The 14,514-nt window shown below is 33.5% G+C and overlaps 1 pseudogene; it reads left to right on the plus strand.

The window, feature by feature from the left end:
* The first annotated feature begins 5,691 nt into the window (after positions 1 to 5,691).
* LOC116107369 lies at positions 5,692 to 12,089 on the plus strand (annotated as a pseudogene).
* The last annotated feature ends 2,425 nt before the right edge of the window (positions 12,090 to 14,514 follow it).

Below are 14,514 nucleotides of genomic sequence, written 5' to 3' on the forward strand. Positions count from 1 at the left end.
ATTCAACAAGAACATGATTATCTCTAGTGAATTTAGATATGCTTAAAAAATTCTTTGTAATTGAAGGCACATAGAGAACATTTCTAAGATGTAAAACTTTAGTGGGACAGGATATCATGGCAAAACCAATATGAGATAAGGAGAGCAACCCACCATTACCTACTTGAAGTTGTTCACTCCCAGTGTAACTTGTGCTTGCTGTCAATTATGAGAAGTTTGAAGTAACATGGTCAGTAGCTCTGAAATCCATGTACCAGACAGCATCTTGGACAACAGAAGGTGTAGCAATGTAAGCAGGAGGTTGATTCTGTCAGTGTAATTGAGACAAAAATGCTTGACTATTCTGATTTGTAGACACTGGATTTGATGAATAGCCTATATGCATAGTAGATGATCTAGGGATTGAATTATGTTGGGAACAGTAATCCTTTGGAAAAGATACTGAAGACCTCGAACTTATATCTTATGGATAATAGTGTGAGTGCATAGGAAGAAAGGAGTTACCCTGAGCAAAGTCAGGTGGTCTTACAAATCTAGCAGTAGATCTAGTAGTGTTGAAATTATTTCTAGGAAAATTACCATGTCCATGTCCTGTGAAGTGGACATCAAACCTATGATAGCAATTTAAGGCTAAATGTCCTGTTTTTCCACATACTTGACACACAAATTTGTTCCTGCCTCCTATTCTACCTGGGCCTCTTCCACTAAAGCAATTTCCAGAAGAGGGATAAGTATAGTACTGATTCTGATAAGGTAAGTACATTGGTTGATGCTAGCTATTAGGGTAATATGAACTGACAAGGTTATGAGGTTGTGATAGATGTGGTGTCACTACATGAAAGGAATTCTAAGGTGCACTAGGAGAAAGGGAAGTAATCTAATCTGATTGTACTTTACTTCGACTATCATCAATACTCAAATTAGCAACATCAGTTGAAACTCCATAAATTTCATTATGAACTACAGAATTCATCATAGCGTTGGCCTTCTCTAACCTAAGTTCAAGTTTTTACAGGGCAATTTGAGCTTCCTGAACTGATATAAGGTCTAGTTTAGACTTTAATCTAGTTGTAATATACACCACTGCAACATCATACTCAGATTCGAGTCCATCCAATATGTAATTTAACAGTTCCTCATCAGTTATCATAATTCCACTTGAGGACAGACTCTCAGCAAAACATTTCATTTTAAGAAAATATTCATGCACACTCAATTTTTTTTTTTTTTGTATCTTGTAACAGACTTTTAACATGCAAAGTTTTAGCCCTCGATTCAGTGAGAAATTCTTTCTCCAGAGTAAGCCAAATGTCAGTAGAGAATTGACATTTAGAGATTACAATAAACATGGATTTAGAAATTCAAGATAATAGCCAACTAACAAAAAGTTTGTTGGTCTTTTTCCCAAATTATATTCTGGATTAGGTTTCTTGACAATTTTAGAATTGGAGCCACTTGACTGGGCTCGAATGAATGCCGCTGGACATGGAATTAATCCAGTCAGATGTTCTTCCAAGTCGTGAACTCCTACTGCAAAGAGCACTTGAGACTTCCAAAACCGGTGATTATATGTGGTCAATTTTGGGGAAATTGTTGGAAGAACTAATGAAGAAATTGTAGATGAATTAGAGAAGTTACCAGAATTAGATTTGTTAAAAGCAAAGGAGATAGGAAAGGATTTGACCATTATTGCGTTTGTCAATGGCTCTGATACCAAGTGAGAAGGAAAGTATCAAACTGAAAAGAAAATGAGAGAAAGTTCTATGAAGAATTGCAACTGAATTTTCATTAAGTGAGAAGTTAGTTACAAAGCTGTTTATATACGAAACATACTTGAGTCAACAAGTCAACACATGTTGGTCAATAGTTTAGTCAACATCAGTCAACAGGTCAACTAGTGCACTAATCCTAACATAACTACATGTGGTGCCCATGCAACTCAATAGGCTCGTTAGGTGTCACACTGAGTGCTGGCTTGTCAACACCTGGCTTGCTCGTCTCGAGCTGACGCTTGCTTTTGATGGGTAGCCCTACTCAGCTTGCTCGGCGTGGAACTCAGGTTGAGATTACTATGTTCTTTCCGAGTCCGAGCTGGGATTTTATTTCCACACAACATGCTTAAACAAAATGATGCGTAGACATGAGAACTAAATGTGCTCACACAAATTCATAAGTTGACAAAAATACTTACATATCTTAATATTTTTAATATTTGAAAAGTGTTTGATATAATATTCAAAAATTGTTTTCACATCAAAACTAAAGAAAATTAGGAAAACGACCTTTAATCGTTTTCTAATTTTACATTAATTTATAGGATTATATCCAAAAACAATTTTTTTAAACATTTTGACTTATTTCTACCAAACCCATTTTCATAAAATTTGTTATATCTCTTTAATTTAAAAATAAAAAAAAAATTTAATTAAATTCTATGCCAAGCGGACCTACTTTTTTTATCGGGGTACCTTGCTAATATGAATTTAGTGATTTTTAGATTTCTTTGACATTTTACTAGAAAATGCATACTTTTAATAAAATCCATTAGGGACAGCTGCCCCCACCTTTCCATTCTTTCGTCGATTCCTGGTTGTGACATTATCATGTGGAAACTCCATTTCGATAAGCATTGCTTAATGATATTTAATTAATGTTCAAGGGCAAAGGTAAGAAATTGATTTCAAAGGGAACAAAGTCTAATGTTCAACAAACACTAAGTCAAGTTATAAAACGAATTTCAAAAGTTGAATTTAGAGGCCGACGAAAAAATCGATGTATATTTGAAAAAAATTCAGAAAATTTTTGTTGTACCTGGGTGTACGGGTGGACCAGGGCCTACCCTCAAATTTAAAAAGCAAATTAAAAAAATAGGAAAAAGCCAAACCAGTGTAGAAAAAAACTAACCTCTGAACACAAACTCACGCTTGCTCTTCTTGTCAACTTCAACTTCTTAAGTCTAAGGTATTCGTTCTTTTCAATGGTTTCTTGCCTGTTCGGTTGTCGAGCAAATGAGGTTAATTTTTCTACTTTTTTTTTCTTTTAATGTGTTAGGATTTTTTTATTTTATTTTTGTGCTTTGAATTCTAAGTTATTTTTTCTTTAACTTTTGTTTTTGTGTTTCGTTGATGAGAAAATGAGATAAGTTTTGTTCATTATTTTGACAGTCTTTTTGTTTTGCATTTTGCTCTAAATACTATGGTTTTTTAATGTTAATTTATTAAGGTGTTTTCAGTCTGTTAGATTGATGAGAAAATCAGGCAAACTTTTTTTGTTTTTCTACCTCCTTTTTGTTTAGTAATATTGCTCTAAATTCTAATTTTTTTTATTTAAGGTTGCGTTTGGTTCGAGATGATATAAGATTAATCATGTTATCTTTGTTTAATTTTCAATATTCTCTCGTTTGGTTGTCAAGTAATAAAATATTACGTAATCTTTTATTACAAATAGTGTTTACTGTTGGTAATATTGGGGGTAATCAGATTACCTTCCCAAGGGATGTTAATATAAGATTATCGAGGTAATCATAATTTTGACCCTATTTTGCTCTTAACCTTTTATCATTTCGGACATATTTGCCCTCATATGTCTACCAAATAACAATTAACCCAGACCCCCTACATTTGAGAATTTAGCTAAAACACCATAACCACAAAAAAGTTTAAAAGTTAACAAAATACCCCCAACCACCCAAGACCATCGTCGGTCGCTAGCCACCATTATATCACCGGTCGCCAGCGAAAGTCGTCATATCGACACAAGACCGGCGGGATCTTGCCAGTCAAATGCCGATGAGGACGTTTTCGGGCATGGATTAGTGATCCATGGTTGGAAACTACCAGATCTGGCCATTTCATGACCAAAGATATGGCCGTAAAACGCCATAGATCTAGCCTTTTCACAGCCAGATTTGTGGCTGTTTCACGTTCACGGCCATATTCATGGCTATATGTAGCTGTTTTTTGCCATGGATCAAAGATCTGTGGCCGGATTAGGCCTTATCGGCCCACAACCAGCTAGATCTGACCGGTCGTGCACCATTACGGTGGCTACCGACAGTGGCTTGGGGTAGGTGGGGGTGATTTTGCTACAAATTAAAGCTTTATATGATTGGGTTGTTTTAGCAAAATTTCAAATATAGAGGGTTAAAAGAAATAATTTAAAAAATAATAGAATAAAATAATAATAAAAAAATTATATTATAATTTCAAAAGGAGGGCAATTTAGTAATCTACATAATATACCCACTCATTTATCCTCCTAACAAAACATATTATTATAACATACCCACCAATTTATTATAACCAACTAAACAAATTCCTCTAAAGATTCTCTAGTAATCTATCTTTCTAGTAATACAATATTCCTCAGTAATATAACATTTCCTGAACTAAATACACCCTAAGTATATTTTTTGTAGTCTGTTTGGACAATGAGTAAATGAGGCAAAGTTTTTATTAAATTTTTAATCCACGCAGTTGAGTTTTGATTTTAATGGTTGGATTTAGAGTTATACAGCTTGAAGTTTGACTACTTTTCTGGTGATTTTAATCCATCTCTTTGTAAGTCTTTTATGTATTTTACTTGTGTTAAAGTTTTGATTGTGCTATAAATTTGTGTGGAATATTTTTGATACATTGTAGCTGCTATAAACTTTTTTTATTATATTAGATTTAAGTAGATCGTTAGATTCCAGTAGTTTTTTGTTCTCTTCATATCGATGAGGTTTTTCCACTTCAAAATTCTTTTGTGTTTTCTTGTAAATTAGATGTAATTTTTAATATATTTGTTCAATGTTTTATTTCTCGTAGATTTATTAAAGGAGGAAAACATTGGTACTACAGTAGCCCTGTCATTGCTAGGTTACTTTCAAACTTCGCATTCTCCATCTGCATAAATATTATTACATTTAAAATGAGCTAAGAAAAATCTTCTCCAAGTCAACATGTTTGTTACGTTTGGCTCATGTATCAAAAACAATGAGCCCTTGTCCTTAATTATCTTGTTGTTTTACATTTTCTTTTATAAAATATTTTTGCATTATTTTTAGTGCTCCGAGTTAAGAAAAATGTTCTCCAAGTCAACATTTTAACTGTTCATTTGTAAGGATGAAATAGTTAGATCGAAACACATTCAACTTATCTATAAATGTAGGCGTGTGAATTAAGTTCACCATCAACCCACCTCCACAGCAGGCAACTTCAACCTGTCTTTTTTCTATATGGTAAGTTCCTACGATTTGCTAGCCAGTTTCTTATTTCTTCGTCTTTCTTTTTTCCTTTTCCTTTTCTAAGCGGGCATATATATATTTTTTGTTTATTCTACAATCTTTCTCACGAATTTACAGTCATATTCCTTATGATTTTTCAGCATTCTTTTGTTTAGTTGGTATCTTTTTTATGTAGAGAGATCGAATATAAAGCCAATAAGAAATAGTATATATAAATGATATTTCTCAGCAAAAAAAAAAAAAAAAAAAATAAAATTTTTATAAAAAAAAAAAAAAAAAAAAAAAAAAAAAAAAAAAAAAAAAAAAACCAAAAAAAAAAAAAAAAAAAAAAAAAAAAAAAATCAACTAGAATCACTCCTCGGCAACGGCACCAAAATCTAGTGTGCTGTCATAGGCAACCAAGATTAAAAACCTTCCTAACCTAACTACTGAACTGTAAATAAGGTAAGCAAGGGTCGATCCCACGAAGAGTGTCNTGTGAGGAAATTACATATGAAACTGCAACGACTGCAATGAGGAGAGCTGCCCATTTCTTTTCAGCTATACAAGCCAGCGATGGTCATTGGCCTTCGGAAAATGCCGGCCCATTCTATTTCATTCAACCTTTTGTAAGTGCTCTTTGTGCTCATTATTTGTGGCCATATATACTTTCAAACCATCTCATGAAAGTTACTAACCATTTCACCTAATGAAAAATATCTCAATAGATTGTTTTAATTTTTTGGAAAGTGGTATACTTGTTCAATATTTGGACCATGTTGATGAGTAAAACTCTTCCATCTCTATCTATGCACATTCCAGGTAATGTGCTGTTACATTACAGGGCATCTTGATACTGTATTCACAGCTGAGCATCGCAAGGAAGTCCTCCGTTACTTTTACAATCATCAGGTACTTATTTTATTTAGAAAAGGGAATTGAAAAACATTATATATTTAACTTTGATCGTAAAATTGATTGTGTTTGCTGCTGCAGCATGAAGATGGTGGATGGGGAATGCACATAGAGGACCATAGCAGCATGTTTGGCACAGTTCTTACTTACATTTGTTTTCGTCTACTGGGATTTGGACCTGATGATGGTGAAAATAATGCTCTTGCGAGAGCTCGAAAATGGATCCGCGACCGCGGTGGTGTAACATATATACCTTCCTGGGGCAAAAATTGGCTTTCGGTATGACCATATCTAAAGTATTTGAGGAACAATAAAAATTTTTTATCCTAATATCTTTTATTTGTTTTTCCTATATATGCTACAGATTCTTGGTGTTTTTGAGTGGTCTGGAATCAACCCAATGCCTCCAGAGTTTTGGATCCTCCCTTCTTTTCTCCCAATTCATCCTTGTTTGTGCATCTCACACTCCATCTTTATTTGCAATTTGGCTGAATTTTTTTTTCCCCACTTAAGCTTCAATATTGTTTATTTTGTGCTTTTTTTATAGTTATTTAATTGACAGTTTTCCTTATGAATGCAGCAAAAATGTGGTGCTATTGTCGACTTGTTTACATGCCACTTTCTTATTTATATGGGAAGAGATTTGTTGGTCCAATTACACCACTAATTCAACAACTAAGAGATGAACTCCACACTCAACCTTACAATGAAATCAACTGGAGGAAAGTGCGTCATCTATGTGCAAAGGTTAGTTTACTCTTCTCTTGGCAATCATAATTACACAGACAATGGTTTTTTTATGCATATAGAGCGTCTATTAACTAATAAAATATTGTTATCGCAGGAAGATTTGTACTATCCCCATCCATTCGTACAAGATGTACTTTGGGATAGTCTTTACTTAGCAACTGAGCCTCTCCTAACCCGTTGGCCTTTGAACAAGCTCATTAGAGAGAGGGCACTTCATGAAACAATGAAGTTGATTCATTATGAAGATGAGAGTAGTCGATACATAACTATCGGAAGTGTTGAAAAGGTAAAATTAATTCTTATATTTGAACTACTATTATTTTTCAAACTAAATCTGAAAAATAGATGACAATTGAATTAACGCAAATTGAATTGAATAGCCATTGTGTATGCTTGCTTGTTGGGTTGAAGATCCCAATGGAGTTCCGTTTAAGAAGCATCTTGCTAGAATTCAAGATTACTTTTGGCTTGCGGAAGATGGAATGAAGATTCAGGTTAGATACTGTAAATCTGTCAAGATATTTTCAATTTATCATTTATCTCTTACTCATCAATCATACAGTGGGGTTCAAAGCATGTCTCTCTTGGTTTGGACTTCATCTTGGGAAACGAATCAAGAGTATCAATCGATTGATACTCATTATTTGTTTCCCAGGATCCTAGGTTACAATCAAGACCCCACTATTTGAGATGGGTAAAAGATATATCCACAAATTCTTGACAGTAAGCCGAGATAGAAATATAATGCTTAATTTAATACTTGTAATCCTTATGTAGACGTTCGGAAGTCAAGTGTGGGATGCTTCTCTTGGTCTTCAAGCTCTCATTGCTACCAACCTCATTGATGAATTTGGACCTACACTCGCTAAAGGACATAACTTTTTAAAAAAAACTCAGGTTTTCGTATTTAAATGCTGCAAGCATTTCTGGAATTATACTATAGCATGCATATAAATTTTTGTTCTTCAGTTTGCTCTGGCCTTCATTAAATCATGCCATTGAATTGAAATTTTTGAAGATCAAGGATAATCCTCTTGGCGACTTTAAAAGCATGTTCCGTCACATTTCCAAAGGAGCTTGGCCTTTCTCTGATCAAGATCACGGATGGCCAGTTTCTGATTGCACTGCTGAGAGTTTTAAGGTAATTGATTGATGAATTTTTAACATAAAGAAACAAAAGTTGAAGCCGAATCTTATCCATAATTATATAAAATGTTCTCAAAAGGTTGGTTTCTTCTTCTTTTTCTTTTAATTTTTATTCTATTCGTAGTGCTGCTTACTTCTCTCAATGATGCATCCTGATATTGTCGGAGAGAAAATGGAACCTGAGTGCTATCGAGGCTGCACATTTCATACTTTTTCTTCAGGTAAGGATTAACTAATTCCATTCTTAAAGTATGTTCATTGTTGCTATTGTACCTGGACATAACGTTTGTATTTGTGATGACTATAATAGAGACGGAAATTTCTATTATCAAGAGAAGTACACGGTTAAAGAGCTACGTCCTCCCTTGCTAATAACTCTCAATTTCTAGTGTTTGTGATGACTCACAATAAAGAAGCATGCCAATTTATAATTGTTATAGGCAGTAATACAGCATAAAATATCACTTTGCATGAAGCGATTCTTGTTGATTCATTCTACATTTCTTCTTGGATGATACATGGAGCCATCATAACTTTTATGCCAACTCATTTACCCAACTTTATCATGGTCTATTTGTGGATTCGGGACAACTTTGCTTATAGCTAAATCACGGCTACTGTCTTTGACTTATTTATGGCAAGTACTTGGGTGACTCGTGGTGGAGTTACTTATTCATTGACACATCATGCCATCACATGCTTTGTAGATATGCATCACTTTATTTTAATAATATACTCATGGAATTTTACAAATTTATGATCGTAGGATAACAATGGAGGGTAGCAGTTTGGGAGCCAGCAGGTGCTTCACTACTTTTGGAGGTAGATACTTTGGCAATATTAATGAAATGATCTTCCATTTTTTTCGTAATTTCAAAATGCTTGACAATGTCTCTGCCTTGTTTTGGTATCTTCTTCAGTGGCTCAATCCTGTAGAGTTTCTTGAGGACTTGTTGTTGAGCACACGTACGCAAAACACCTTTATCCCTTCCCTTTTTGCAATTTTACAAATTGATTTGTTTGAATTCCTTGCATATATATGCTAAACACAGTGATTTAGGTATATTGAGTGCACTGCAGCAGCAATCCAGGCATTTGTCTGTTTCAGAAATTTACCCAAATCAAAGACCTAAAGAGATTAATATTTTCATCCAAAAAGCTGTGCAATACACGAAAAGGAACAACTTAAAGGGTTCATGGTATATTTCTCTTATTTTCTATATTATATATATTAATATCAATTGAAAAACTTGTTGTGCTTTAATGATTACTATTAGTTTAATTATTATTCATTAAAAAAATAGTAATAAATGAATGGTTATGATTAACAGACTATAATATTATGTAGTCTGCAGGTAGTTTAAACTAATATACTTTTCTCCATGTTTCAAAGTAATGAGTCGAAAAAAGATAAAGATAAACAACTTCTCCATTTTGTATTAATTGTAAGAAATAAAAATAATATTAGAATTTATTTTTTTCAACAATATCTTCTATCAAATTGTTGGGGAAAAAATTACTAAATGGACAAACATGTTTTCAGGTATGAAATTGGGGATTTTGCTTCATATATGGTACTTTTTTTGCCATTGGAGGTTTGGTTGCTGCTGGCAAGACTTACGGCAATTCTTTGCCTTTGCGTAGAGCAGTTAATTTTCTGCTAAAATTGCAAGGTGAAGATGGTGGTTGGGGAGAGAGCTATCTTTCCTTGCGCAAATAAGGTAAATTATTTTGTATTTACTAGTATTTAGTGTCAATTTCTTCATGTCCAGTCATGTCTCTTATTAAATATCATCTTTGTGAGACCGCAAATCTCTGTGCATGTTTCACAATAAAGAAAGGCTATCTTAATTGAGTGAGCTCTCTAATTTTGGAAGAGTTTAGGCTCTTAGCTTTCTTTATAGGCAAAATATAAATTGTAGGATCTTTAACCCCAAAAATTTGGACTTAGTTTAATTATTTCACACACAACATGAACAAAACTTCACAAATTAAAAACAAAGAACAAAATTTATGCAAGTAAACAATGAAAACTGGGTTTATGTGTTTCGGATTCAATGTGATGCTACATCTACTAAAAAGAGGAAGCTGTTAAAGATCACGCACTAGAGGAAAGTTACATCGGTCATATAAAAAAAATTTCACCAGAATTTTCCTTATGTATCTAGTACACTAAAAGTAGCAATCTTATCGGAGTTATTCTTAATACTTCCTTCCTAGATCAACATAACTAAATGTAATAGTCTTTCACGAAGAAATTGGTCACATCAAGAAAACTTTGCAATAGATTTCTAAAGCCATTTCTCTCTTGCAAAAGTCAAACAACTAATTCACCATCTTCTATTTTGAAATCAGTAACAACTATTGATCTTAGAAATAAATTTCATTTAGTTGTTGCTCTAGAAGCTTGATCTCTTGTTAGTCTTTGCAAACCACTAATATATCATCAACTTATAAGAGCAAATCAATTTATCCACATTGATCTAGCTTTTTATGATAAACATCACAATCATATCTATTTCTATTAACGCAATTTTTAATCCATTACTTTAGTCCATTGACATGGCAATTGCTTACTTTAGTCCATACAAAGGTTTTTTCACTAGACAAGCATGATCTTCCTTCCCTCGTGCTAAATATCTAATTGGTTATCTCATATAAATCTGCATATCAAGATCACTTTGGAAAAAAGTTGTCGTGACATCTAATTGATCAAGGTGTAGATCTAATTGTGAACCAATTACTAAAATAGTTCTACTTGAACTATGTTTTGCAGCAGAAGAAAATATTATATGGATAGTCAATGTCTTTGGTGTGGTTTGATGGTTCTCCAACCATGTTTATTTGATCAATTATAACCTTGCAACAATTTTTATCTTGTTATGCCTTCTCCTTGCTGTTATTTTCTTGTTCTAATTCAATTTCATCATTATACTCAACCTGAATTTCAATTCTTTTATTAGATTTAGTATCTCCTTGTTTTTTCAAGTCTAGCAAGTTTCCAGCATTATTGTTGTGTTTATAACTATACCTAATAATCTTTTAGTAAGCAGTTTGGGCACAGCAACAACTTTATACCATATTTCTAAACCACATGTCTCTGGCTAAACTTCAACATAAACAAATGTAAATTGGTCTAATTCGAAGAAACTTTAGGTTTACCACTAAATCCTTGGTCCACACTATGGCTTTAATACCATTTATAATGATGTCTACACTTGACCTTGCTTGCATGATTTTTATTTGGGACTTCATATCCACAAACAAAATTTTGAGCCCAATACAAACCCGTAAAACACTATCCATTTTGATAACTCTACACTCTTTTTCACATAGCCAAAAGAAAACTTATTCTCTTACTTTTGGTGATATAGATATACACACCTCTTGAAGGTAAAAGATCAAATTTGGTACAAACTGCGTGGGCTTTGATTGGTTTAATTCATTCGGGACAGGTAAACTCAATTACATTGTCTATCTTATATTCCCAAATGAATTATTTCTTCGTTCTAAGATTGAAAATTTAAAATTTACTTTATCGTAGGCTATCAGAGATCTAATACCTATTCAACGTGGTATAAGGTTGTTGATCAATTCTCAATTAGAAAATGGTGATTATCCTCAAGAGGTAACTCTAGCTTTATTCTAAGTTGAATTTTTCCTTAACATTGATGCCACAAATTTGTCCTATACCAAAGTATTCAATCTTATTTGGAGACTTAACTTTAATAAGGGTTTTGCACGATAATATCATAGCATTATTAATGCTCAAAAGACGGAAAATTCATAACATGCAATGTGAAATTGGTAACTTAGAGCATGAGACTGATAACTATGTAACTGTGAAAAGTTAAATTCTATATGTACCATATGTACATTATTAATTAATGTTATATTGGTTAGTGTATAACGTTTATCAAGAACTAAACAATTAATTTTTTACTTGTAGGAAATCTTGGGAATTTTCATGAGGAATTGCACGTTGCACTATGCTACATATAGGAATATATTCCCCTTGTGGGCTTTAGCAGAATATCGTAACAAGGTTCTGTTGCCGATAAAAAGCTTTTAAGTTATCATGGGAACTAATTGAATCTTGGAAATAAGGTCACATTAGATATACATCATATTAGTAAAATTTATTCAGACTCATGTTGCTCATATTGGCATTAAAAGGACTTATTAGTAAACTTATGTATTAATAAAAATAATATTTATTGTACTTATAGAGAATATACAATAAATATTTGAAAGTTTTATTACTTTACCAAGTTGATTAAACTTATGCGGAATGGGTTAAACATGTTCATTTGTGCTTATGGGTTGGCTCATTCTGATAGAATTTGAGATGGATCTGACTCCTCACTCGATAAGGTCTTTGTTGAATGGGAGGTTACCCACTTTTATAAACCAAGAGGCTTGAGTGTGCCTAGTCGGTGTGGGACTCCAACACTCCCCCTCACGGTCAAGCCCATATGTTGGTCAGTGTGGGACTCCAACACTCCCCCTCATGGTTAAGCTAATACTCCTCCTCACGTTCAAGCTAACACTCCCCCTCACGGTCAAGTTAACACTCCCGCTTATGGTCAAGCCCATATACTGGGTCACGCCTGTTGATGGAGGTAGTTGCTAGCTCTAACTCCTCACCCGTTGGTCAAGTACTCAGATCAACTGAACTTGGCTCTGATACCATGATAGAATTTGAGGTAGGCCTAACTTTTCACCCAAGAATGCCTTGTTGAATGAGAAAATTACCTCCTTTTATAAACCAATTGACTTGACATGCCTAGTCGGTGTGGGACTCCAATGTTAGTAAATCGATGAGCAAAGGCAGCGGAAAAACAAAAATATTGTCCATATATATATATATATATATATATATTGGCATGCTTAAATTAAAATAACAAAGATCCATGCAAGGATTAGATTATACCAGTGTTTGGAGGCTCCGTCAATATCTCTGAATGTGATTTCACTACCAATTCGAGAATGGAATCGAACTCACATCGTCCACACGAAGACAGTACGTTACAGACCAAGAATTGATTTTGCTAGAATCAATTTATGGCTTTAAGGAGTCAAGTATTTGGAAGAAAGAGTGAAGAGAAAATAGAGAAAATATTTCTCTCAAAAGTTCACCCACGGCCACACAAATGAAAATTGTATGTAAAACCTAAATTTGCTTCATTTATATAATGAGGCAAATCTCCATTCCACCCCCAAAGTTTAACAACAACTCTAACTTAGGTGGAATCGTTCATAGGTCCCTATTTAATTATTTAGTTAAATATTAATATTAACTTCAATAATTAAATTTGTAATTTTGCTAAATTACTCCAATAATAAAATTGGACACTATTAGGAAACGATCTAGTTACGCAGTAGAAAACAAAAATATTTACAACAACGGATCGTTCCTTAGAACCAAGATCAAGGCACAAAAATTACAGTTTATACAAAAATAAGAATTTGCAGATTTTCAGTTTAGAGTTTAAGAAATCATACGCACGTTTGGAGGCTCCTCCAACTGGTCTCTGAACGTATTTTGCTACCGACTCAAGTGTAGGATCGAACCGATGTAGTCCACACGAAGATAACCTCAAAGAACTAGAGAGGGATTCGCTAGATCCTCTTTAGCCTTTAAGAACCAAGATGAAAATCAAATGAAATTTGATTCAACCAATAAAGGAAAACTGGCGTGGAGAGAAAAGGGGTTGGAGTTTTCTTTTTGAATGAAAATAATTCTCTCTAATTTATTTCACAAAGTGTTGCACTTATATAGTGTAACACTATACCCTATTCCATCATGGAATAGGCTTGGGTAATAACCCAAACAACTCCTTGCATCCAAACATCCCCTTTTAGATATTTTAATTTTAATTTATCATTATCTCAATTCAATTCAATTAATAAATATTTATAATATATATCAACATTTAACAATAATGATAATTTATTTAAATATATGCGAACACATATTTAAACGTAATTTCACTTATTTAATTTTAACATCAAATTAAATAAAGGCTATGACCTCAGCAAGTTTAATTGCACTGTGAAATTATCAAAATACCTTTTCATCTAAAAAGACAAAAATGCCCTTCTCTAAACTGGTTCTTAAATTATCTTCTATGTGTGTGACCCATAGGCTCCTCATCATACCGGTAGTGTATAGTATCGCGATTAACACCAATTAATCGTCTCACTACACATAGACCAAGATTGGCCCCTAGCAAGGCATCGTGGCCACCCGATAGATTTGGATTCAGTGAAGTAGCTACCTGTCAACGATATGGTCACCGTACAATTCAATCATTTCATCATCCATTATCTCGACGAGACTGAGGCATAGAAATAGTGTCAACCTTCGGTTACTCTCTATATTATGTATTCAGTTACTAGACCAATGACCTGTATAATAAACTGGATAGAGCAACAACTCAATCCCATTGTGGCCACAGTTTTAGTGTCATTGTCATTTACTAAATTGTGCCGTG

The sequence above is a fragment of the Pistacia vera genome, unplaced genomic scaffold, assembly GCF_008641045.1.
Source record: "Pistacia vera cultivar Batoury unplaced genomic scaffold, PisVer_v2 Contig534, whole genome shotgun sequence".
In the NCBI taxonomy this organism is placed as follows: Eukaryota; Viridiplantae; Streptophyta; class Magnoliopsida; order Sapindales; family Anacardiaceae; genus Pistacia; species Pistacia vera.